The following is a 23,244-nucleotide window of genomic DNA, read 5'->3' on the forward strand; positions in this document are numbered from 1 at the left end:
CCACTTTGCATGGACTAATTAAATAGTAATTTGACTGGAGTGAGACAGAGCACAGAAAAGTGAGCAGAAATCTTCACCTAGTGATTTGAGCACTCACTTAGGAAAGGAGAGATCTTGGATCGATTCCCCCCATTGGTACCTAGGAGCTGGTTGTTCTAATTCCCAGTTCATGGGGATCTACCAGCTGCACTCTGACCTAGTCTGTGGGACTATAACATATAGCACATGAAACCTACACAAAGACAGCCCCTTGCTAAGTCATCACCTGTCTTATGAAATTGCCCCATAGAAACCCCGCAAAACAGGCCTTGGGCAATCCTGTCCTACATTCATTAGAAAACCATCTCCATCAGGCAGCCAGGTTTTGCTGGTTGTATCAGTGGCTGTCCATAATAAACATCATTGTTCTCCTGTGACTCATCCATAGACTGTGTTGGAACATTTTCTATTGTGGCTAGTGTCATTTTCCATCAAATGCGCTGAGAGCAACGTCAGTCACGCTCAGTTGGCCCTCAGTTGCTAGCAGGCAAACTTTGACATACCATATATTTATTTCTGGGGGAAGGATGTGGATTTGCACTGAAAAACTGGGCACACAGTAGGACACATCTGATAAACCGTACACAAGAGATGGGAAAAGGCTGTGTCTCCTTTGGCCCCCTAGAATTTTGCTTTACTGACCCTCTTATTGCTTGGGGTAAGTGCCTCATTGGCTCCAATATCACAGAGGAGAAGCTCCTGGGGGAGGAAAGGATAAGGTTCCCCCCTTGCCTTTGGTTGCTCTTCCAATATGCAGGAAGGCAAATGATCTTTCACCTTTGCGGGTGCTGGGTTGATTGCCCACAGTGTAGCATGGGGGGGCATCTGAAAGTGCCTTGCTACAGAGGGCTGCAATGTTCAAACCCCCATCTTCAGCACTCATCTGCCTGTTCCTTGGGCTATGAAACGTGGATCTTTCCCAGCCATGGGAAGGGTAGTTTGGAAGAGGTATGAATGGCTGGTGGATGGGTGTATCAGTAACACTGTACTGTCCCAAGGGCTATGGGCCCTCATGTGAGGCACAGGCAGGTTAAGGGCTGTTGGCCATGGTGACCCTGAAGGTGGGTCTCAGTGTTCAGTCTCCTGGGGGGGAGGGGGATTACTGGGATCCCAGCTCTCCTACCAAAAGGAACCAGATAGCACAACCGAGCTGGCAAGCAGTCTGGGGTTGGCATAGACCTTCCCAAGAAACACTGAAGGAGTTGTGCCACCCATAGCCATAGCAAAACCACAAGCTACTGAGAGAGGGTGAGGCTTTGACAGCTGTTCCCTGCCTTTTGTGTGACTTTTAGGACATGCTCCACAGTCCCATTCCCAGCTGGGAGACAGAGCGATCCTGAAGCCCAGAGCTTTGCAAGGCAATAGGGATCCATTGGCTAATGCTGCTGCTTTATGAAGGAAGGAAGGAGACTCTGAGCCTAAAGGCAGCAGGAAGGCTGGGATCCTGCAGGCTCTGGGCTCAGTGCCTAACCAGATCACTCCCCTTCCCCTTCTGGCAGCTGTCCTGCAATCCTCTGGCTTATAAATGGATAAGCAGCACATCAGCCTGGGGGTCAGCGAGATGTCAGCGCATCTGTACAGTGCACTGAGGGGATGCAGCAATTTGACAGATGAAGCTCAGGGTGGTGTGAGGGAGGCCTGCCCAGCCAGGGGTGCTGGGGATGAGTATGTCAACACAGCAGGGGGCTGGGAGGGGGAAATAACTGCAAAGGCCCAGGGGTGTCTGTTGCATTTTGAGGAGCTGGTTCCATTTCAGATATAGAACCTGGAACTGGAGCAAATGGGGATATGCCCTCAGTCCCCCGCTTTCATAGTAGCAGCTTGTTCCCCTCTGGGAGTGGCATGTGTCCCTGATGTAGCAGAACTGGCATGCCCTCGAGTGCCCTCTGCTCTCCTAGTCTGATGCAGAAGGGGCCCAATCCTCATCCCAGTGAAAGCAGCAGAGTGGAGCTGGCTGCAAATTTTAACTGAGTAATGAATCTCCTCCATGGTTCCTGGGCCTGCTTCAAAGCCCACCTGGGCTGCAAGGTTGTGTACAACATTCTGCCATGCAGTATCTTGCTCCCCTGCACAACCAACTAAGTTTATCAGCGAGGCAGCTCTGTATGCAGAGGAAGGTCCTCCCTGGCCCCAGACCCCAGCTGGGGTTTGCCAGGGGAGGGGGGGAAGTCCCTGCCTCCCTACCCCCCCCAACCCTTTTCTGCTGGAGCAGACAACACAGCCCAGCCCAGCCCAGGGCTGGGAAGCATGCTCAGATGCTGGGGGACTGTGATTTAACTTGAACCAGGAAGGGATCTGGGACAGAAGTTTCATAAACTGGTTTGACCTAAATGAATTAAGTCTGAAACTACATTCAACCAGGTTTATCTTAAACTAGTTTCAGCCATTTTGAAACTGGTTTACATGCACTGAGCTTCTCCTCTGTTACAGGTTTAAACCAGTTTCTGATTACTTCAAACAGTTTATGTGTAACTTCTGTCCCTAGCTTTAATGAGGGAAAGATGAACAAGGTCATCATTAGCTTTTCAGTCCCTGTTGCCTGAGGGCCACAACCAGCCTTTGGGGCAGAAATGATGACAAGAAAGTAGTCAGTTGACAGTGTATTGGGCTCAAAGGTACTTAGCAACCCAATTTCCATTGAAAGCAGTAGGCATTAGGCAGGAAGCACCAGGCAGTGCTTGGGGGGGGGCCGCTTCCCCCCCCCGCGCCAAGCACACTTCTGCCCTGCTGGTGCTGCTGTTGCTGCAGCTGTTCACTGCAAGCAAGGGAGTCTGCAGCAGGCATGGGGTGGGGCGAAGTTGCATACGGGTCCCTGCCAGTATTGCGGGGCTGGGGCCAGCAACTACCTAAAAAGGCAGTCCAGCATGGAGCCACCCCAGCCCTGCTGCGTGCCCCGGGAGCAGCAGGACAGCCACGGGAGGGCTGTGGAGCAGGTGCAGGGGCTGGGACAGGGCTATGTACATGACTGGCTGATCTGCTCCTGCTGGGGCCAGTCCAAAGTGGACATGGGGCACACTAGGGATGCACACTGCTGGCACTGGCAGGTAGGCACTGCAGGGCGAGCGTCTCCAGGCTGTTGCAGAGCAGGGGTGGGTGCTGACTGGCTCAGGGGGGTGCATGCAGGGGGGAGGGCTCCCATGCACTGCACACCCCACCATACCCACAAACCCTCCCCCACAAACTCTACAACCACACTCTCCCCCACACATAATCACACCACCCAAAAACACCACACATCCCTACACCCCTTCCCACACACACCCACAGGTCTCTGGGGGGAGCCCTGCTCACTACTACCCACACACACACCCCACCATGCACAAGCATCCCCCTACATACCCCCAGCCACCCTCCCCCTCCAAACACCCCACAAACTCCATACCCATCCACACATCCCCAAAAACACCTCCCCACAAGCCCCCATACCCACCGACATCCACACTGCCCCCACACCCCACATACACCCAGATCCCCCCACAAACCCTACCCACCTACACCCCCCCCACTCCTCCCTGCAATATGCAAGAGTAGGACTTCATTTTGAGCTATTATGCAATCACCTTTATATACATGACACAAACACACAAATCAAGACAAAAAAATCTGTTAAAAATAAAATTAAAATATATTACTGTGGATGATAGATTTTTAGCATATAATTTGTTTGTTTTTTTTTCTGGTTCTAAGATGGCAAACTCCCTTCCCAAAAGGGGTACTTCCAGGGCAAGGGCAGGGACTTCTGGAGACAAAGGTTAGGGAGCAGTACTTCCAATACCAAGATAGTGACCAGGGGGTGGAGCACCTGTTAAGGGGTGGGGCTACCCTTGTGGCCCTCAACAGCTCACCAAAACTCATGAAGCAGCCCTCCAGCCAAAACAATTGCCCACCCCTGCTCCAGCTTCTGGCTGGAACCACTAAAAGTATGTGGCAACATTTCTGGAATCAAAAGTGAATGTCTGTTCACTTGTTTATTGGTTCAATCTATACGGCTTAGACTAACTTGTGAAGATTGAATTGATTCAGCCTCAGGCTTTTTGACTGTCTGCATTTAGCCCTTGTGAGCAGAGCAAGAGCTGGTTTGGGTACATGCAAGGTATGTCTCCCTTGCAGAGTTAGCCTTAGACTCTTACTCTGCTGCCCTCCCCCTATCTGGTGTCCACACAGAAAACCCTTTCAAGAGTGTTCCCTGGAGCCTTCAGCTCAAGTGAGCCAATTGATTTGGGGCTGTGGGCTGATCCCTGAGTTAAGTTTGCATTCTGGCTGGTAACCCGCACAGTTTGCAGCGTCAGCTCAGGTTAAATCACTCAAGCATTGCTGTTTTTCCAGTGCTTTCCCACAAGTTCCCACATGTCCTCAGGACAAACAAGTTCTTCCACAGTTCACTGCAAAAAATTCCTAGACTGCCTCAGCTCACTGAAGCTCTGAGAACATGACACACATTGGTGGGTGCGTGAACAATGAGGACTCAGTGACACGGGTATGGTTTTGCAGTATGACCACTTGCACCTGAGCTCAGCCCACCTGAGTTCCTAATTATTAGTTAACTCTGTAGGGAGGAAGCTACACATTACACTTGGACCATACAAAATCTGTGGAATGTTAAGTGGTGTTAAAATGGCTGTGAGCAATCACACGTTAAGGATTAATACTATTTCTTGGACACCTGGACTCTATTCCTCCTCTTGGTAGGAAGGGAGGAGGCTGGAAGTGGTGCACTCTGGGATGCTGGAGGACTGTAAATAGTTTTATCTCTATGGAGCAGGTTAACCTAACATGAGGTTGCACAGCATGCAGTTAACCTTCACCTGAAGTGGCATTACTTTAAGACACTCAGTGGGCATTTAGCATGAATTAACAAGCTTTAATGTGTGGACACTCACATTTTCGATGCCTTTAGTATGTTCTAAGTGTAACATGTAACTACACCCTAGCAAGGCTGCATCTCCAGAGGCACCCCCACCAGTGTGATAAGGACCCCAGGGTTTAAGAGTAGATGCTGCTATCTTGATTCTCTCTGCTTAAACAGGTGCAGCCAGATGAGAAAAAAAAAAAGCCAGCAGTGCAGACCCAGGAACATGCTTTGCAAGTACCTTAATGAGCCAATTAATTATTAACACCCTCTTAACTTTATCTGCAAGAAACCCCTGGGCTATGGGGCAAGTCTGGGAGAGTCCTTGTGGCTGTACAAGCTCATATAAACTTAGGTTTGCAAATGCAGCAATGGCAGGTGCCAAAACCACAGTCATGCCCTGAATTTTATCCCCAGTTGTGCCTGGCACACTGCAAACAGGAATTTCCCCACAGGCTGCTCCCTGCTTCCTGCCCATTGATTGGTTCCAGCTCACACTGTGCTTTTCTGCAAACAGGCATCCTTTTACATTGCTCTAGGCTGGCCCACCCATAATCATGGGCTTCTTCTTTAGTTTGAGTAGGAAAAGGAAGACTTCATCTTACACCAGTCTTCAAGTAGTAGGTCTAAGAAGCAGTAAAACAGAGCTCAGCAATGGCTGCAGGGGTAACTGAGACCTTGCCTACACTACAGACTCGAACCCTGCCATCCACGCTTACAATGCATTCACAAACAGTGGCAGAGTTTTCCTTTCTGCCAACAGAGTTACACACTGGCTACTGAGCAGGAGGCTTCTGCTGCCATCCACCACCTGGAAGAAGACGTGTTGTTAGGTACTGAGTGTTATGTGTGCATGCATACACTACTGCCAGTAAGTGGGAGCTATTCCATATTGTGTTTGCCTCCTGTTGCTGCCCACTGTTTTGCCTGAAGATCCTTCAGTTAAGCCTTTAGTTCTGCTGAATAAAGATACCTGCCTGTGATGCTCCCTCTCTGAACTCACCGGGACAAAAAACCCTGCAACACACTAAACTAGTTATGACAGGGGTGGATGCAGAGGGGATACAGTGACATGGTTGCACTCCCAACTTCCCTTTGGCTGTCCGCCGCATGTGCGGTGAACTCTCAATGCTCATCCACAAGTCAGCACAGCTGGCGGTGCCTGCAGGAGGTTGCCGCTTGCCACCCTCCCCACCCTTGCTGGTCTCTGGGCGGACCATGATCACCTCTGGACACCGCTGACACTGCTGGCATTCATCTTCTCTCCTCATTTCCCCTACTGCTGAAGGGGGAGCAGGGAGAAGGGTGAAGAGCAGCAGGCTCCAGAGCTGTCTGAAAGCAGGGACTCTAAGCAGACTCTGTACCGAACAGCAGTAAGCTCATAAAAGTCACAGCACGTATGGAGCTCCCACCAGGAGCTCCACTGACAAGACAGTGATCTCTGAGAGCTCACTGGCATCCAGGATCACAGCGAAGAGTTGAGGCCACACAGCAGAAGGAGGTGTGGGGCTATACCTCCATCACCAGGATCCTGGATCTACCCATGGGTGACAAGGACAGAATCCTAGTGAGCAGGATATTGCCAATGCCTTGTCCTGAACTTTAAGTGACAAGCACTGCAAGGGAAAAGGGGACCCTGGGCAGCTTGGGGATTTTGTCCTGCCTAAGGGGGTTCTGTTTGGCTGCTCTCCACAATGACGTCCTAGGACTGCACTGAGGAATTATATGTGACCAGGCCACCTCCCTGATACTCCTACATTAACTGTCTCATCTTCTACCTGGAAGCCAATCAGATCCCTGGTGGAAATCAGAATCGGGTCTTGCTACTAACTATTACCAATTCGGAGGCTTTTACAGTTGTCCCCATCCAGACCTCATGACAAATCTTACCATGAAATTGTCACACTACCAAAAAATCACTTTACACAAGGTCTGAAACAGCAAGATAGTTCAATTTCAAGCAGCATAATCAGCTGCCAGATGATGGGATTGCAGTACGCGTAGCTGAGTTATGCAGTTTGTCCAAGTACTGCAGTTCTGGTACCAGTTTTGAATCTCTACTGAGAAACCAACTCATATGTGGGATTCAAGATGAACCCCTTCAATGCAAGCAGCTCATGAAGGAAAACTTAATATTCACCATTACTCAAAAGGAAGCATTTGCCCATGAGGCTGCATCTCTCCAAAGGTGATCCAAAATGATACTAATCAAGATTCACTAAGTACAATCCAAAGGGAATTCTTCAAAGAAGTCACCACCACTGCACAGGATATTACGTTCTTCATCCCAGAGAGGCCACTAAAGCTATGGTGGGAGCCACAGACAAGACATGCCATTTCTATGAACCTGAATGCCATCAATGAAAAAGCAAGGGTCACACTGAACATATGTATCCCCAAAAGTTCATGCCATCTGGAAAGAAGTCAGACAAGCAAGATATGCCTTTGCCTTTCACAAATACAGTTGCTGACCCAAATGGAATATCAGCCAATGAAATGCTCACAGATGTCTGCACTACCGGGTTTGTCAGCAGTGTGGAACCACTGCTCCTCCAGAAAAAGAGGATATGCACTGATCCCAGTTTGCCTTAATTTCAGAAGAGATATACGAATTGGTGTGGCCTTGAAAACATTTGCCTAATGTCCCATGCAAAGCAAGACTTGTTGACTACAAAAGGCAAACAGTTGACCTGGAGGGAGAACGGTATGTAAAATATCCGGAAAGGACTGAGGGGTCCTCTGCCTCATAATTGTCCAGGGCCCTGGATGGCAAGACACTTTGCAGATACGTTGACCAGATGCAAGGTTGAGTTCCAGATATCTCATCTACAGATACAGAAACCACTGTACTGCCAGCTGGACTGGTTCTTACATGTCATTATAGACCCATTAAATCCTCCAGCTGTAAAAGTGACTCAAGAAGAGCCAGAACAGCCTGCTGCCATCTCCAATGAGCTGATCCAACCCTTGAATCATGTCATCGGAGGTGAGTCCCCATCCCACCTAAGTACTTTAACACCTATGTTCTCGGGGAGGGGCGAGGGCATGTTCTATACCTAGTTGTGTGCATGTATGCATGTGTGTGTTTTGACAGTAGATGGAGCTAGTCCATATTGAATTTGTCCCATGCTATTTTGCTTGAAGAATGTTCAGTTAAGCATTTTGTCCTGTACAGTAAAGCTGGCTGCCCTTGTTGCTCCCTGTCCAATCTTACTGGGATAAACCCCTGCAACACACAAACTGTGTAGACATGCCCATGCCTTTTGCCATTTCCTATAGTTCCTTCAGTACACAGTGCCTTCCCTAGTTGCACCCTGTGTGGAGCCACCAAGGGCATATGGATGTATACACACACTCTGGCAGCAGCTGCTGGCAGCCAGCAGAATGACTCACTGCAGAACCAGGTAAGTATAGACAAGGCCAGAGAGACGTGTTGGCCAGGAGAGCCAGCTCAGAGACTAGGAGAGGAGACTGTACAACAGAGAAGAGAAGAACGTGTGTGTCAAGCCAGCCTGGGAGACTGAATTCTCTTCAAATTTCCCTCGGTGCTTCTGCTGCCATTGTCACCATAAAATGTGAACACTGCCTATAGTAGCTGTGACGCCCTTCAGTCAGGGTGGAGGTGCCCAGGAGAATCCCAAGGTGTCTGTGCCTCCACCACTGCTGTAACTTCAGTGTGGTTCAGATACATCCTAGCTAGCTTTAAACCAGCTAGCTAAGGCACTAGGCACAGTGCAGCTACGGTGGCATGGATCTCAGCACAGGATGCTAAATCTACTCCAGAAACCGAGTACATCAGCCTGCAAAGTTCAGTGCTGCCTTACCTAAAAGTTTTAAGCCCGTTTGGGTGTGTGTACACAACAGTAACATCACAGCAGTATGAAGATACCCCTTGTAAGGGACCTGGGCGTAGGCAGTCTGACCTAATGGTTAATCCACCAAGGGAAAGAAGGGCCTAGGGCTGTGTCAAAAGGCAGAAGCCATATACAAAGCCAGAGGGAAATCTAGAAGTGGAGTCCACAACACAGTCAATGGACAACATCTGGGGGTCGAACCCAGGGTCCTGGCTGGTGTTAAATGGATAGGCAGCACTCCCAGCAGTCAGTCAGGACACTCCTAAACTGGAACACACAGAGTTGCTTAGCTGAGGCTTATTGCAGGTATGACTGCTGAGGTACTTGGCTCAGGCTCATCTGCCTGATCAAAGTCCCTGACACCCTTGGCCCCTGGACCTGACTCTGTCAGCAACATCCTCCGTGATCTTGGGCAAGCAAGATACCCTCTCCATGCCTTGCTTCAATAACCAAAGAAGGTTATCAGAACAGTGACCTCCCAGGGGTGCTTGGAGACTCAAACTGAATGCAAAGGTTGTCAGACGCAGGACTTGACTGTCTACTTTACACAGCGCAGCTATGATGTGGCATTTCTAATGTACTTTCACCATGCTATACACGCTTTGTACAAATGAGGCACATGTTTGGGCAGACTCAGTGGCCCAAGAGGCCCCTTCTCATCCTGAACTGATATTCCTGTGTGTCTGAATGAAAGGTACAGACACAAAGATGAGCTGCAGTGGCTGAGGCAGCATCAGTGGGAGCCTTGCGGGCATCCTAGAAGGAAACAAATTAGCTGGAGGATTCCATCCCTTTTGGGGGGTTTCCCCTGTCATCTCTTCTGCTACTGAGCAATTTCCACATCCATCACAGACATTTCCTCCTGAGAACAGCGTGGCTCTGTGCCTGTCCAGGAGGAAAGCATCATCCTCTGCAAATTCACCAACCAGCTCTGCCATGCCCACAGTTTCCTTTCTCTCTCATTCTCCTGCCCTGCCCTGCAGATGAATACTCACACCTTGACAGACATGCTTACATGCCCAGTTCCTCAAGCACTGAAAACCTTCAACCAGTGATCTATTGGGGATACTAGTGATGCCTACACTCACAGCTTTACTGAGTTCTGATGGCACTCTGAATTCTGGCCCTGTTAAATAGGCTGGGAAAAAATAATTCAAGCTCATGCTGTCCCCATCTGGCACTGACCTACCTTCCAGCTCCTAAACGCTGCCACCCACTTGTTCATTCCATTCCTCTCTTTCTCCTTAAAGTAATAGCCAGTCCCCCACAGCCTTTCCCTATGGAGCAAGCCCCTGCAGCATTCAGTGTGGGAGTTTCCCCCCTCTTCAGGATTGTACCCATGGTAAGGATTCTAGGTCAAATTCAGATGGCTTATTGAAAGACAATGGTTATTCACAAAATACTGGCCTTTTATTTTAACATGTATTAACATCTATTTTCTCCTGTTATTGCACAATCAGAGCATCTCACAGCCTGTCAGGGACAGACTAGAAAGTGAGACAAGGTCACCTAGGGCACGTCTACACTGCTTCAGTGCCACAGCAGGGGATACCATCATCAAGCCTTGCATGCCAATGCCCATAAATGTGTCACTGGAGCCACCTCAGGGCAGCACTGAGCATGCACCCAGCACTGCCCTGAGGCTGCTTCAGGTCAGCTTACTAGCCTATGCTCAGCTCTGCTCTAAGGCAGCTATGTTGCTTCATTTCCAGTATGTGGCATGCCTGGAGCAGGAGCAAGTGAACAAGGTATACAGAGACAAGTCACTAGGCACTTAAATATTTTTGAAGATCTGGGCCTAAGCAGTTTGTTCAATGTCACAGGGAGACTCGGTGACATACCAGGGACTTGAACCGAGGTTGCTGCTGCACCATCCTTGTTTTCCCAATAACCCTAACCCAGGGGCAGGCAATTATTTTGGGCGGAGGGCCACTTATTGAGTTTTGGCAAGCAATCGAGGGCCACATGACAGGCAGCCAGAGGCAGATAAATATTAATTTTCTAAAATTTTTAGGGGCCCTGCAGGCCAGATAGAATGGGGTGGTGGGCCACATTCAACCCATGGGCTGCATTTTGCCCACCTCTGACCTAACCCTAATGGTGCCCACCCTCGGCCCACCCTCGCCACTGACGCCTACTTCGCTGCCTGTGGATGGTCGCCATGCCCCACCAGCCCCAGGAGGCACGTGTCGCCTGGGGTTAGAGTGATGTTGTTGCCTTACCTGTCCTTTCTGGGCTCCAAAGAGGCACCTGGAGGGGAAACTATGGGAAGACATTGGAGGACTAGTGGCTGTGGAGTAGAGCTAGCCTGTGTCTACAATACAGACTGCAGGTGTTAGCAGTTGATGAACTGTGGTAACTCACTGTAGACTTGATGACCAATTTAGTATAAAAGCAATGGTACATTTGAATAAAAGATTTTATGCATGAAGATAGAACTTGAATTAGGGGCAACACTGGAGTTTTTAGCAAATCAACCACTTGGTAGCTCTCTAGCTGGAAAAATCATAGTTCACTTCCCTTCAATATTAAGTTTCTAACATTTCAGGAGAGGGACAGAATGTGACATTCCTCCCAAAGGACACAGGAGGGACCCTGATGGTGACTTCATAAAGGGGAGTTAGGCCTCTATCACCAGTAGTACTACATGATTAGATATTAAATCATAGTAGACAAGAGCTAATCAAAATACAAGTCCTAATATCAACAGAGAGGAAAAAAATATTTTGCCTTTGCAGAATAAAACTTGCCCTTTTTTTTGGATTTTCTTATTGCAACACAAAGAAGCAAACTTTTTTTTTTCTTTTTTACAAAAATTAAATATGTTTTTGTCCTTTAAAGGTCTCCTTTAAGAAGTATGATTTCCAAAGGCTTTTAATGTTACATTGAGCCCTTTTTTATTTACAAGGAAACATCCTTCTCAATAGATAGCTCATGAACTAAACTATGCTCTTCACATGCATGTGTAATTACCAGCTGCATATTTGTAATAATTACAGTTTTTATCTGGAGGATTACTCTCATTAAAAAACCCTGCATCAATGCCCCATTCCTGAAGCACAGTCTGACTGATGGCTTCTTTTGTTTGCCTATGCTGGGCTGAGTTTGCATTCCCAGTATATTTCAAGGGTTGCTTTGTGTTCCATCATCAGTGGCATTTTTAATCGAGATCCAGGTGCTTCCTTGCCATTTAGGTGTTTGGCAATGACCTTTGATTAATGACAAAGGGGTTGGTAATTTCATTATGGAGAGCAGCTCCTAGATAATTTCATTAACTTGATGTGCACAGTTCATATTTCATCTTTATGCTTCCCTTAATCTTAAGAGAGTTTTGGTTTTGCCGGTATTCTGATATGCAAATTTGACTTTTTTCCCTTGCCAGTGGAGCTGTTCTTATCCATCTGATATTTTAATTGAATTACATGGGACCACCCACATACTTTTTTGTTCTATTGTACCTTTTTTAACTTTTCCAGCAAGCTCTTCAACTTTGACCAGCATTAGATCAGTGCCACAGCTGGTTTAAATGGGTACGACTTCATTAACCTCCATTTCATGGAGCTCTGCTCGCTTATGTAAGGATGGGGACATAAGTAGTTTTGCAGAACGTGGGGTTAACCAAGTACCTGAGCCTGAGAATCCAGATCAGCAGTTGAGGCTGTGCCAAAGGGTTCAAAACCAGCTAGTCAGTCACATTTCTAATCCAAAATGATATCCAAATCAGACCAAAGGCCAGGAGCCGAGAAGTCCAAATGCACAACAGAATAAGCAGGGGTGAGGTACTGGGGTTCAGGGCTGGAGCAAGGCTTAGGGAAGAGAGGAACAAAGATGAGCCAGAGCTGCTAGAGGCTGTGAGGCATTGAGCCGCCTGGGCCTGAAGGGCCTAGGCTTATATATACACCCCCAGTACAATGCAACTCCAAACTATAGCCACTCAAATTAAAAAAAGCCATGTACAGACCTCACTCCAACCTGCTTGTAACAGGGAACCCTAGCCCTGTCACCAGAAGACAGGTCAGCTCCTTTGAGGGCAGAACTTTCTGAGCACCGAGTGCTGGTAAGTTGGGGTTTAAAAGTTGAGCCTGACCAGCTAGTCAGCTGACCGGAAGGGCCAGGCCAGGACTATAAAAACCCTGGGCTGAGCAGCAGTAGGGGCTAGTAGCCAAAGGGGAAGGTGTGCAACCTAGAGCTCCACAGAGAGGCTTGGTGAGCAGTCCAAAGGCTAGAGGAGGGAAACTACAGAGGACCCCGGAGAGATGGCAGCAACCTCAGAGGAAGGACTGTAGCCGACGGTGAGGAGCTGAAGCACAAACCCTGCGTAAATATAAGCTGGCACGCTGCTTTCTTTAATCACATTTCTCTTGGTGGCAGTTATTGCCCATGGACAGAACTGTTCATATTTTTTTTTGTTATTGAATAACACCAGTGGTTTGGGTGAGGCTATTGGGGAAGGAGGAGGCCTCATTGGGACCCCACTACAGCATGGGGCCCTGTGACCAGTGTGGGTGCAGGATTTTGGGGTGCATTGACCCTGTCACCAGAGAAGGTGCAGTATTTGGGGTACATAGGCCCCAGTGCCTGTGCAGACACATGATTTTAGGGTGTACAGACCCTGGTGCCAGAGGGCATGATCCTAAAACGCTAGTGTGGTCTGGTGCACCTGAGGTGCAATTTAGGTTTTTCCTTAAACTAGGGCAGTGCAGGTCAGGGGCTGCTCCCCAGCCTTGGGCTTGTGACCCTCTGGCTGTGGGGCCAGTGGCCAGGCCTCTAGGCCAGGGAGGCAGGGCTCAAGAGTGGGGCGGAAAGGAGGGCCATGAGCCTAAAAGAAAAGGCTAGCGGCTTGGAGTCAAACCCTGTTTGGTGGGTTTAGATGGGGAGGCCTAGCTAGAGAAAGACAGGGGTCAAGGCCCATGGAGGTGGAAGACCCCAACATACAAAATGTAATAGGCAGTCTCCCACTTACAAGAACATCAGTATAATAATTTCCATCAAGACGTGGCAGGAGAGTAGAGAGCGGGACACAAGAACCTTAAAGGGGACTCCAAGGGCACCCCACGTAAGGAGTGGATAACAGGGAAGATGGCACCAGGGAGGGTGACCTGTTATACTGCTACAAGACTGACCCCAGGACAAGGACAACAGAATCTTTCTGGTTGAGAGATTGAACACCTAAGACACATCATGAATGACCTCAAACTGCTTCTGGAAAAGGATTACCATCTCAGGGTAGCCTGTGGGGACAAAGCTGTACTGGCTTACAGACAATCACCTAACCTCAAATGGCATTTCTCAAACAGCAGACTAACAAACTCCCATCCTGACCAAGGCACCAGGCCTTGCAATGGACCCAAATGCTGCTGTATCTCTACATCAATCCAGAATAGTTCATCACTGGACCTAACAATTCTTTTTTTTCTTTTTCTTTTTTCTGTGGCTCTAGCCAAAACAGTTCTGAATTCTGTCAAGTGAGCAGAGCTCAATCGTTCAAGTCTGTGTGGCACTACCTCCTCCCAGACTCTTCAGCCTGGGGCTTCAGATACTCCCATATCCATGGGAGGGTACACTATCCAAGGTTCATTCACCTGCAACTCTACCAACAGCACACTTACAATGCTCATCTACAGTCTACACCAAACAGACAAGATGATTTCTACGGCTAGGGGTAGACATTACATATAAACTGGTTTAAGTGATCAGAAACTCATTTAAACCTGTAATGGAACAGATGTTCAGTGCACATAAACCAGTTTGAAAATGGCTGAAACTGGTTTGAGAGAAACCTGGTTGACTGTAGTATCCAACTTATCTGAATTGGGTCAAACCAGTTTATGCAACGTCTGTCCCAGACCCCTTGCTGGTTTAAGATAAACCAGACTCCCCCAGCATCCTGGCATGCTCCCTGTACCACAGCAGGGCTGGCCCCTTCCCTCTGCTCCCTGGCTGCAGCTCGGGCAGTCTCTGCAGGTGTCTGCCTGGCTTCTTCCCCCCCCCACACTTTGTTAAGCAAGCATTCCCCCATCCCTCACACACAGCTCTCAGCATTAGCTAGCAGACCACATGCTGGCTACCTCTGAGGTGTGGCATGGGGGACAAAGGCAGAATCAACAGAGCACTGGTAATTCCCCTCTGTTGTTTTCTTAATGGGCTGATAAACACTGAGTTAGGGGTGATAAATATTCCTTGCTGGGCTGCTCAGGAGGGAGGGGGAACCTGTCCCTAATCATAGTCCTGCCAGGGCCTGGCCATGCCCCACTCAGCTCAGCTCTGTAGAAGGGAAGGGAGGGCTGCTCTAGCACCCCCCAGCTTTTAGCCTGAGCCACAGCAGACATGTGCCTGCAGTTTTGGAATGAAAAGGGAATGCTTATCCACCTCCAAATCGGTTGAAGCTTTGCAGGTTGGACAATTCAGGCTCAGGCCTTTTAAATGTCTGTCTCTAGCCTACATGTAAGAATGAATGAAGACTGATCTGACATCAACTACAGAAGGACGCAAAAGCCTGTGGCAGATCATTTCAACCTCCCTGGACAGTCCATCACTCAGGATTGCTGTTCTTAGGCAGAAACATTTTAAAAACCAATTTGAATGGGAAACTCTGGAACAAGAAATCGTCCACAAACTGAACTGTGTTAAGTATGGCTTAAACAGGGACTACAGATTCTTATCTCGTTACCAGGATTAGCTTCTGTGACCCTTTGTTCCTATGCATGCCTATACAAGAGCCAGAAGGCTGTGCCAATGCACTGTAATTACAGTGCGTCAGAGCAGACTTGATCAATCAAGTCTTCTGGAGTGTGGTAATTACTGCGCTCCAGCCAGCCTCTGTGTCTCATTCCAGTGTCCCTGTGCTTTAAAATGGTGGTGGGGGCACTTTAACTAAAAGCATGTTCGACAACCATTTTGAAGCGTGGGGACGCTGATACACAAGATGCCCCAGGCACTTTAATTAGAGTGGCTCTCAGGGCCACTCTAATTAAAGCACACCCCCACTAACTATCTCCTGGAGCACATGTAAAAATGCCCTATGAGTTTACTGTTTGTTGGCTTGGCACAGCTACTCTCCCCCCTTGTCTCTCTCTCCCGGTCCTTGTTTTCTTTATTCTAATTTCTCTGTCCTTCTTATACTGTGCTTTCTGCACTTCCTTTCACAGCATCTGATGAAGTGAGCTTCAGCCCCAGGAAGCCTATGCTCTTCCTCTCTCTCTCTCTCTCTCTCTCTCTCTTAGTTTTCATAGATTCATAGATTCTAGGATCGGAAGGGATTGGGAGCCCGTTCCAGGCCTTGGCCACTCTAACTGTGAAGAAGTTCTTCCTAATGTCTAGTCTAAATCTGCTCTCTGCTAGCTTGTGGCCATTATTTCTTGTAACCCCCGGGGGCACCTTGGTGAATAAAACCTCACCAATTCCCTTCTGTGCCCCCGTGATGAACTTATAGGCAGCCACAAGGTCGCCTCTCAACCTTCTCTTGCGAAGGCTGAAGAGGTCCAGGTGCCCCAGTCTCTCCTCATAGGGCTTGGCCTGCAAGCCCTTAACCATACGAGTGGCCCTTCTCTGGACACTCTCCAGGTTATCCACATCCCTCTTGAAGTGTGGTGCCCAAAATTGCACGCAGTACTCCAACTGCGGTCTGACCAGCACCCGATAGAGGGGAAGTATCACCTCCTTGGATCTGTTCATCATGCATCTGCTGATGCACGATAAAGTGCCATTAGCTTTTATGATGGCTTCGTCACACTGCCGACTCATGTTCATCTTGGAGTCCACTAGGACTCCAAGATCCCATTCTGCTTCCGTTCCACCAAGCAGGTCATTTCCTAGGCAGTAGGTATGCTGGACATTTTTCCTCCCTAGGTGCAGCACTTTGCATTTCTCCTTGTTGAATTGCATTCTGTTGTTTTCTGCCCATTTGTCCAACCTGTCCAGGTCCGCTTGGTAAAGATGCATCTCTACCCTACGTTCTGACTGAAGTTGCATATCTATCAGGCCTTTTTATAGACTCAGCCCAGACAGCTCTGTAGACAATCAGCTCAGTGCTTGCAGCTAGTTTCTGCTCCAGGACAAAGTGGCCTTGCTGAGAGGGTCTTGCAATAATTTATACTGGCTGAGGATCTGGCCCACTCCTTGATGACTTTCCCTTGATGTAACTGATCATATACATGTCTTATTTCTATCCAGCTGGAAAAAAGGCTCTCACTGGACAAGATCCTTACACAAATCACTCCAACAAAATTACTGTCCATACAAAATTCAGGGGAAATATTATCCTGGGGTGTATGGTTACTGCAGAACAGTGAAGAGGACAGAGAAGAATCCTTCCTCACCCAGGAGCACAAGCTCCTCCTGGACTTTTGTCTGAGTAAAGATTAACAAATGTAGTAGCTCACCCAGATTAGCCTTGTCAGGTGAAGTTATACTCTTACCTCATCAGTGCTGCTACTGATTACTTCCAAGACATTTCAGCTCATTATCTCAGTTGAAGAAGGCTCAAGGTATGAGCTGAGCTCTGCTGCAAGTAATTCCGAACCTTACTGTAGACAGTAAGGTAATTCCCTGTGACAGACCTACCCAACCATCTTCCTCAACACAAAGATGTATGATTAATGCAGCTTGTGTACTTCACTTAGAGATGCCCATAAGCATCCACTTACTTAATGGAAATGCATTCAGAACTATAGGCCAAGATTTTCAAAAGAACAAGCTTGGGTGTCTGACTTGAGACATCTTAAAGACATCTGACTTTTTAGAGCTCAAGACTTTCTAAAAGGGACTCGGGTTAGGCACTCAAAGATTAAAGCTGCATTTACACTAGAGGAGTTGTAACGATTTACCTCTGGTTTCTACACTGGTATTAGTTGGATGGCATGAAATGAGACCAATCCTGATGTATTTATCCTCAGACTCTCCTGTGAGGTTAGCAAGTCTAGGCTGTGTTCAATTTGTATAGAAGGTGACTATGACACACAAAGATGAAAATAAAAGTACCAACATGACCACGGATACTGGTGCCTGAGTCCATTTGGTCATTTTCTTATGTGCTGAGGACTCACAACTGCCACTGAGTTCACTTGGAAGTGTGGGTACTCAGTCCTGGAGGACTTGCAGCGTCCAGATGGAGGTTGCCTTCATTCACACTCCCCGGGGGTTGTGTTAATGGCTTGCACGTTGTGCCTACTTGAGCCACAGCCCAAGATAAACCAGCAGCCCCCTTGAGTGAAGACCTCTTAGACAGGACTGAGGTAAAGGGCAAAACTCCAGTTCTAGCTTAAGCTAATCCTGCAGAGAATACCTACCTTAAATGACATCAGGATGCCTCCTCACCACACCCTGTATTACCTAGGTCTTATCAGCTAGACCAGCGTTTCTCAACCTGTAGGTCATGACCCAAAAGTGGGTCACAAGAATATATGAAAGGGTCATGAACAAAATTTAAAAATGGATTCTCCTTAAAAGGAGAAAAATGTGGGAAACAGTGGGTTTTCCCTTGCAGGCTGGCAGTGCTGCTTGGGGGCCCCTATGCCTCACACATGCCTGCCATGCCCCACACATACCACCCCCCCCGCCTCCTACTCACTTGGGGGGCAGCGGGGTGGGAGTGAGGGGCAGCAGGTCAGGACTGGCCATTGATGTTTACAAGTGGGTCCTGGTACAAAAGAGGTTGAGAACCACTGAGCTAGACAACCCAGCGTTTCACAGAGGGGGTCAACTTTCACCAATCCCTCCTCCACTTCCTCATACTCACATCACCCTGCTAAACTGAGTTACATCAGGAGCAACCAACTCACACAGTGGGAAAATCTGGAACGGAAACCAGGCAAGATGTAGCTTCCTGCTCTAATCCTTGGAAGACAGTGGTCTTAGAAGTAAACAGGCCTAATAAAAATGAGTGAGTGGGTAGGGAGTCCCTAGGGGAACAGAGCTCACTATATTTTGCCCCACCCCAAAAAAAAAAAAAAATATAGATATAGATATAGAGCTACCTTTACCTCCAACACTCTGCCAAGTGGCCTTTGTGGTTCACTTGAAAGATCAAAGCACACTAAAAACCTGTTACACAGTTCACACCACGTGTCCACATGCCCACGCACCCGTCTCCATATCCGTAACCCCACCCACTGCCCTCCTCAGAGGGTTCGCCCCTGAAAAAGTCTGTGCCAGATCCCTCTCCAGCAGATCAGGTCTGCCATTGCTTTCCCGTCATCCTTTTCTATCTTCCTGTAGTACCAGTACAGAGCTCTTTTTTTTGCAAAAATATGTATTTCTATATATACAAATAAATATATATCTAAAGTTATATATCTATAACTTTACCTCCAAGCCTGTGCCAAGTGGCTCCTGTAGTTCACTTGGCAGCTCAAAGCACACTAAAACCATGTGCCCGTGCACCCGTTTCAGTACCCATACCGCCCCCACTACCCTCCTCAGAAGGTCTACTCCTGAAAAAATCTATGCCACGCCCCTCTCCACCAGAGGAGGTCTACCATTTTTCCAGTTCAGTGTTCATCTTAACATGTAACCTTCACATAGGCATTACTAGCACAAGCGCTCACAGCACACCTTTTTGAATTCATGCTTCTTTCTTTTACTGCCTGGGTCCTGGAGGGGCTGCAGCCAACAATCAGCAGCAGCCAGTCACCAAACTGGTGTTTGCATTTGAAAAGCCAACAGCAAAGCTCCCAAAGAGTTGGAGATTTCACTGCTGAGGGCCCCTTTTCTAATGTAAATCTTGACCATAAACTAGATGCAGTAAATGGGAAGCAGTGCCTTTAATGGTAGGATGTGAAATTAAGCACTTCAAATGTGGAAGTCATCAGACTCATCACCAGGAACCAGGTGCCACATCTCATTAAAGGTCTCCCAACAGTCGCTAGTTTTAGTGTCTTAGGTGTCTGGGATAATTTCCCAGGTACTTGCAGTTGCTCCCACTCACAGTTCCTAATCTAAGCAAGAGTCTGCAGCCTTTGGGCAAAGAGTTTGTGAGTTGGTACATGCTGAATACTGATCCAGCTGACACACACGTTTCAGTCACGGTGACCATTTGCAATTCCTCCCAGATGCCCCACAACAAAGTACACTCGGCTGTTGTAAGTTTTAGGCCTCTTTAGCCTGGGAAAACAAGCATGGAAAGTGCCAAGACATACAAACGGTAAGAGACACTTAAAGTGTAACCAGATATTTAATGCATAAAAGCTTTGTGAGGAAAACAGTAAGCTCCTCAGGACAGGGACTGTCTTTCTATGTCTGTATAGCATCTAGAGTAATGGAGTGCTCCAGGTCTGGGGTCCTAAGTACCACCACAATACACATAAAGGACAGTAACTTTGCTTATGGGGCAATTCACCAGTCACCTAGGGCTCTGGGTTATTCCACAGGGACTGTCTGATATGTTGGCACAGCACCATGGTCCCTTGATGCTACTGCAACATTCCAGTATATAATAATCATTCAGAGTGATTCTGCAGAAAAATATGCTTAGTTTGCTACTAAATGCCTATGTTCTGCCATACTTGCTTTGAGTGGGCAGTGCACTACTCTGCAAGAAGAGAAATTGATATCAGACCTTCTGCATATCACCACCACATGAAAGAGTGGTCAGTGCTGGTTCACCAACATGATCTTACTAACCACCAGCCTTGCAAATGTGCTTGTTTTACACTACTGAACACAGTAACACGGTAAAGTAACACAATCAAGGTGCATTGTTCTGAGAACCTGGCTCTTGAGAATCCTGTGCATGCCATGGGACTGGTTCAGACCCAACCAGACACATAGTAAATTGGAAGTTGTTTCCCTCTACCCATTCAGCATCGACAACCTTCCAAAATTGTCAACTTGGGCAACAAAAACCCTGATATTGGCTAAGCAGTCATGAGATTTGCCTTTATGGCAGAATCCTATTTCTCCTTTTAACCAACCAAAGTGCAGTGTACAACCGACTGAGTTTCATAGCTGTAGGGTCAGAAGGGACCTGAGCAGATCATCAAGTCCGACCCCAAGCCATGGGCAGGAAAGTGTGCTGGGGTCAAATGACCTTGGCAAGGTATCTATCTAGCCTCCTTTTGAAGACCCCCAGGGTAGAAGCGAGCACCACTTCCCTTGGAAGTTGGTTCTAGCTCCTAGCCGCCCTGACTGTGAAGTAGTGCCTCCTGATATCTAGCCTGAATCTACTCTCAGTCAACTTATGGCCATTATTCCTTGTTACTCCCAGTAGTGCTTGGGGGAACGAGGACTCTCTGCCTAAGTGTGGTTGTGTTCCACCCTCCTTGAGTCCCTGAATAAATGTTATCTGACCCTTAAGACTGAATCACAGAAAGCAGCAATGAGGAGGAGCATTAGGAGCATTAGCAATGAGGAGGAGCATTAACCAGCATTAGCTGTTTTTTGAGGAGTCCCAGTGTTCCCTGTGCATGTGAAGAGTGCTCCCTCCACTCAGGAAGGGTGGAATAGGCTATGATGCATAGGATCTGGTCCGTAATATTGACAAACTATTTTGAACATAAGTGCCAAATATTGTCATTATTGTGCGCATTATAAATGTGGGTATTCTATTTTAAGAGAGATGTAGTATTTCAAGCCACGTGGAAGTTGTGCTTCCAGTTAAAATACACTGAAAAATAGATTTTATACGTAAACTCCACTCATTCTAAAAACATTGCGGATAAATTAAAGTGATTAGTGATTTCTGAGCAGCTGTGGCATAGATGATTACATGGTCAGGTGAGTGGCAAATTGGCTAATGGGACACACCCGAAGAGTGGTGGTGGATGTGTTGGCATCAACCTGGAAAGATGCAGGCAGTGAAGTTCCCCAAGGTTTGGTCCTTGGACCAGTGCTGTTCGATGTCTTCATCAGTGACTTGGATGACGGTATGGAAAGCACTCTGTCAAAATTTGCAGACTAGACATCAGGAGGTGTTACTTCACAGTCAGGGCGGCTAGGACCTGGAACCAACTTCCAAGAGAAGTGGTGCTGGCTCCTACCCTGGGGGTCTTTAAGAGGAGGTTAGACGAACACCTTGCTGGGGTCGTTTGACCCCAGTACTTTTTCCTGCCATGGCAGGGAGTCGGACTTGATGATCTCCTCAGGTCCCTTCCGACCCTACCAACTATGAAACTATGACACCAAATTATGGGGTAAAGTAAACACACTAGTGGGCAGGGAGTGAATCCAGGCAGATCTTGACAGGCTGGAGAAGTAGGCAGAACAGAATAGGATGCAATTTAACAAGGACAAATGCAAAGTGCTGCACCTAGGGAGAAGGAATCACCAACACACTTAAAGACTGGGGGAGGACCCTCTCAGCAGCACAGCAGTGGAAAGGGATCTCAGAGTCATAGTTGACTCCAAGATGAACATGAGTCGTCAATGTGATGAAGTGATCAGTAAAGCTAACCACACTTTATCATGCATTAGCAAGTGCATCATAAACAGGTCCAGTGAGGTGATACTTCCCCTCTCAGCAGCACTGGTGAGACCACAGCTGGAGTACTGCATCCAGTTTTGGGCACCGCACTTCAAGAGGGATATATTGTGGATAACCTTGAGAGGGTCCAGAGGAGGGCTACTCATATGGTTAGGGGCCTGCAGGTAAGGCCCTACGAGGAGAGATTGAGGCACCTGGATCTCTTCAGCCTCCGCAAGAGAAGGCTGAGAGGGGATCTTGTGGCTGTCTACAAATTCATCGGGATACACAGCAAGGAATAGGAGATGCTCGGTTTATCAGGGCACCTCTTGGAGTAACTAGCAATAACAGCCACAAACTGACAGAGAGCAGATTCAGGTTAGACATCAGGAAGATCTTCACAGCAAAGGTTGCCAGAACCTGGAATGGGCTTCCAAGGGAGGTGGTGCTCTCCCCTAACTTGGGGGTCTTTAAGAGGAGGCTAAATGTGCACCAGGCTGGGGTTGTCTGACCCCAGCAATCTTTCCTGCCTCGGGCCAGGGGTTGAACTCTATGATCTGCTGAGGTCCCTTCCAACCTTAATATCTATCAATCTATGATTAAAGGCAGCAATTAAAAACTTCATTCAGGGGTAAAGAAGCCACAGAGTGAGACCATTTGGACTGGGCAGACAGACATCAACATGAGAAGACAGTCCTATTGCTAAGGACTGTTCAAAGCAGTTTCAATATTCAGATGGTAAGAGCCCTGCACATTAAGCAAGGTAAACTATGTCTGATACACTAAACCTCTAGCAAAATCTTCAGCCAGTACTTAGACAAGGAGCTCAGTAAGAAATGAATCCAACAAGTTTCTTATTGAGCATGAATTTAAAAATGTACTGTTTATTGTTTCACTTAAATGAAGAAAAAAATTACTCAGAGACTTGGGATTTAAAATTGCTTAGTAATGTAAGTAGCTCTGAACATGGTTTTTGTCATGCAGAAGAAAACGCAACTAAAGTTATGCCAAATACTCTAAGATTTCAAAGTTGCTTCTGTAACACAGGTTTTGAGCTGGACATTTTGCAACTATAGAGAAACAATACAGATAAACATTTCAGCAGG

This window comes from Alligator sinensis, unplaced genomic scaffold (genome assembly GCF_000455745.1).
Source record: "Alligator sinensis unplaced genomic scaffold, ASM45574v1 scaffold434_1, whole genome shotgun sequence".
NCBI lineage: Eukaryota > Metazoa > Chordata > Crocodylia > Alligatoridae > Alligator > Alligator sinensis.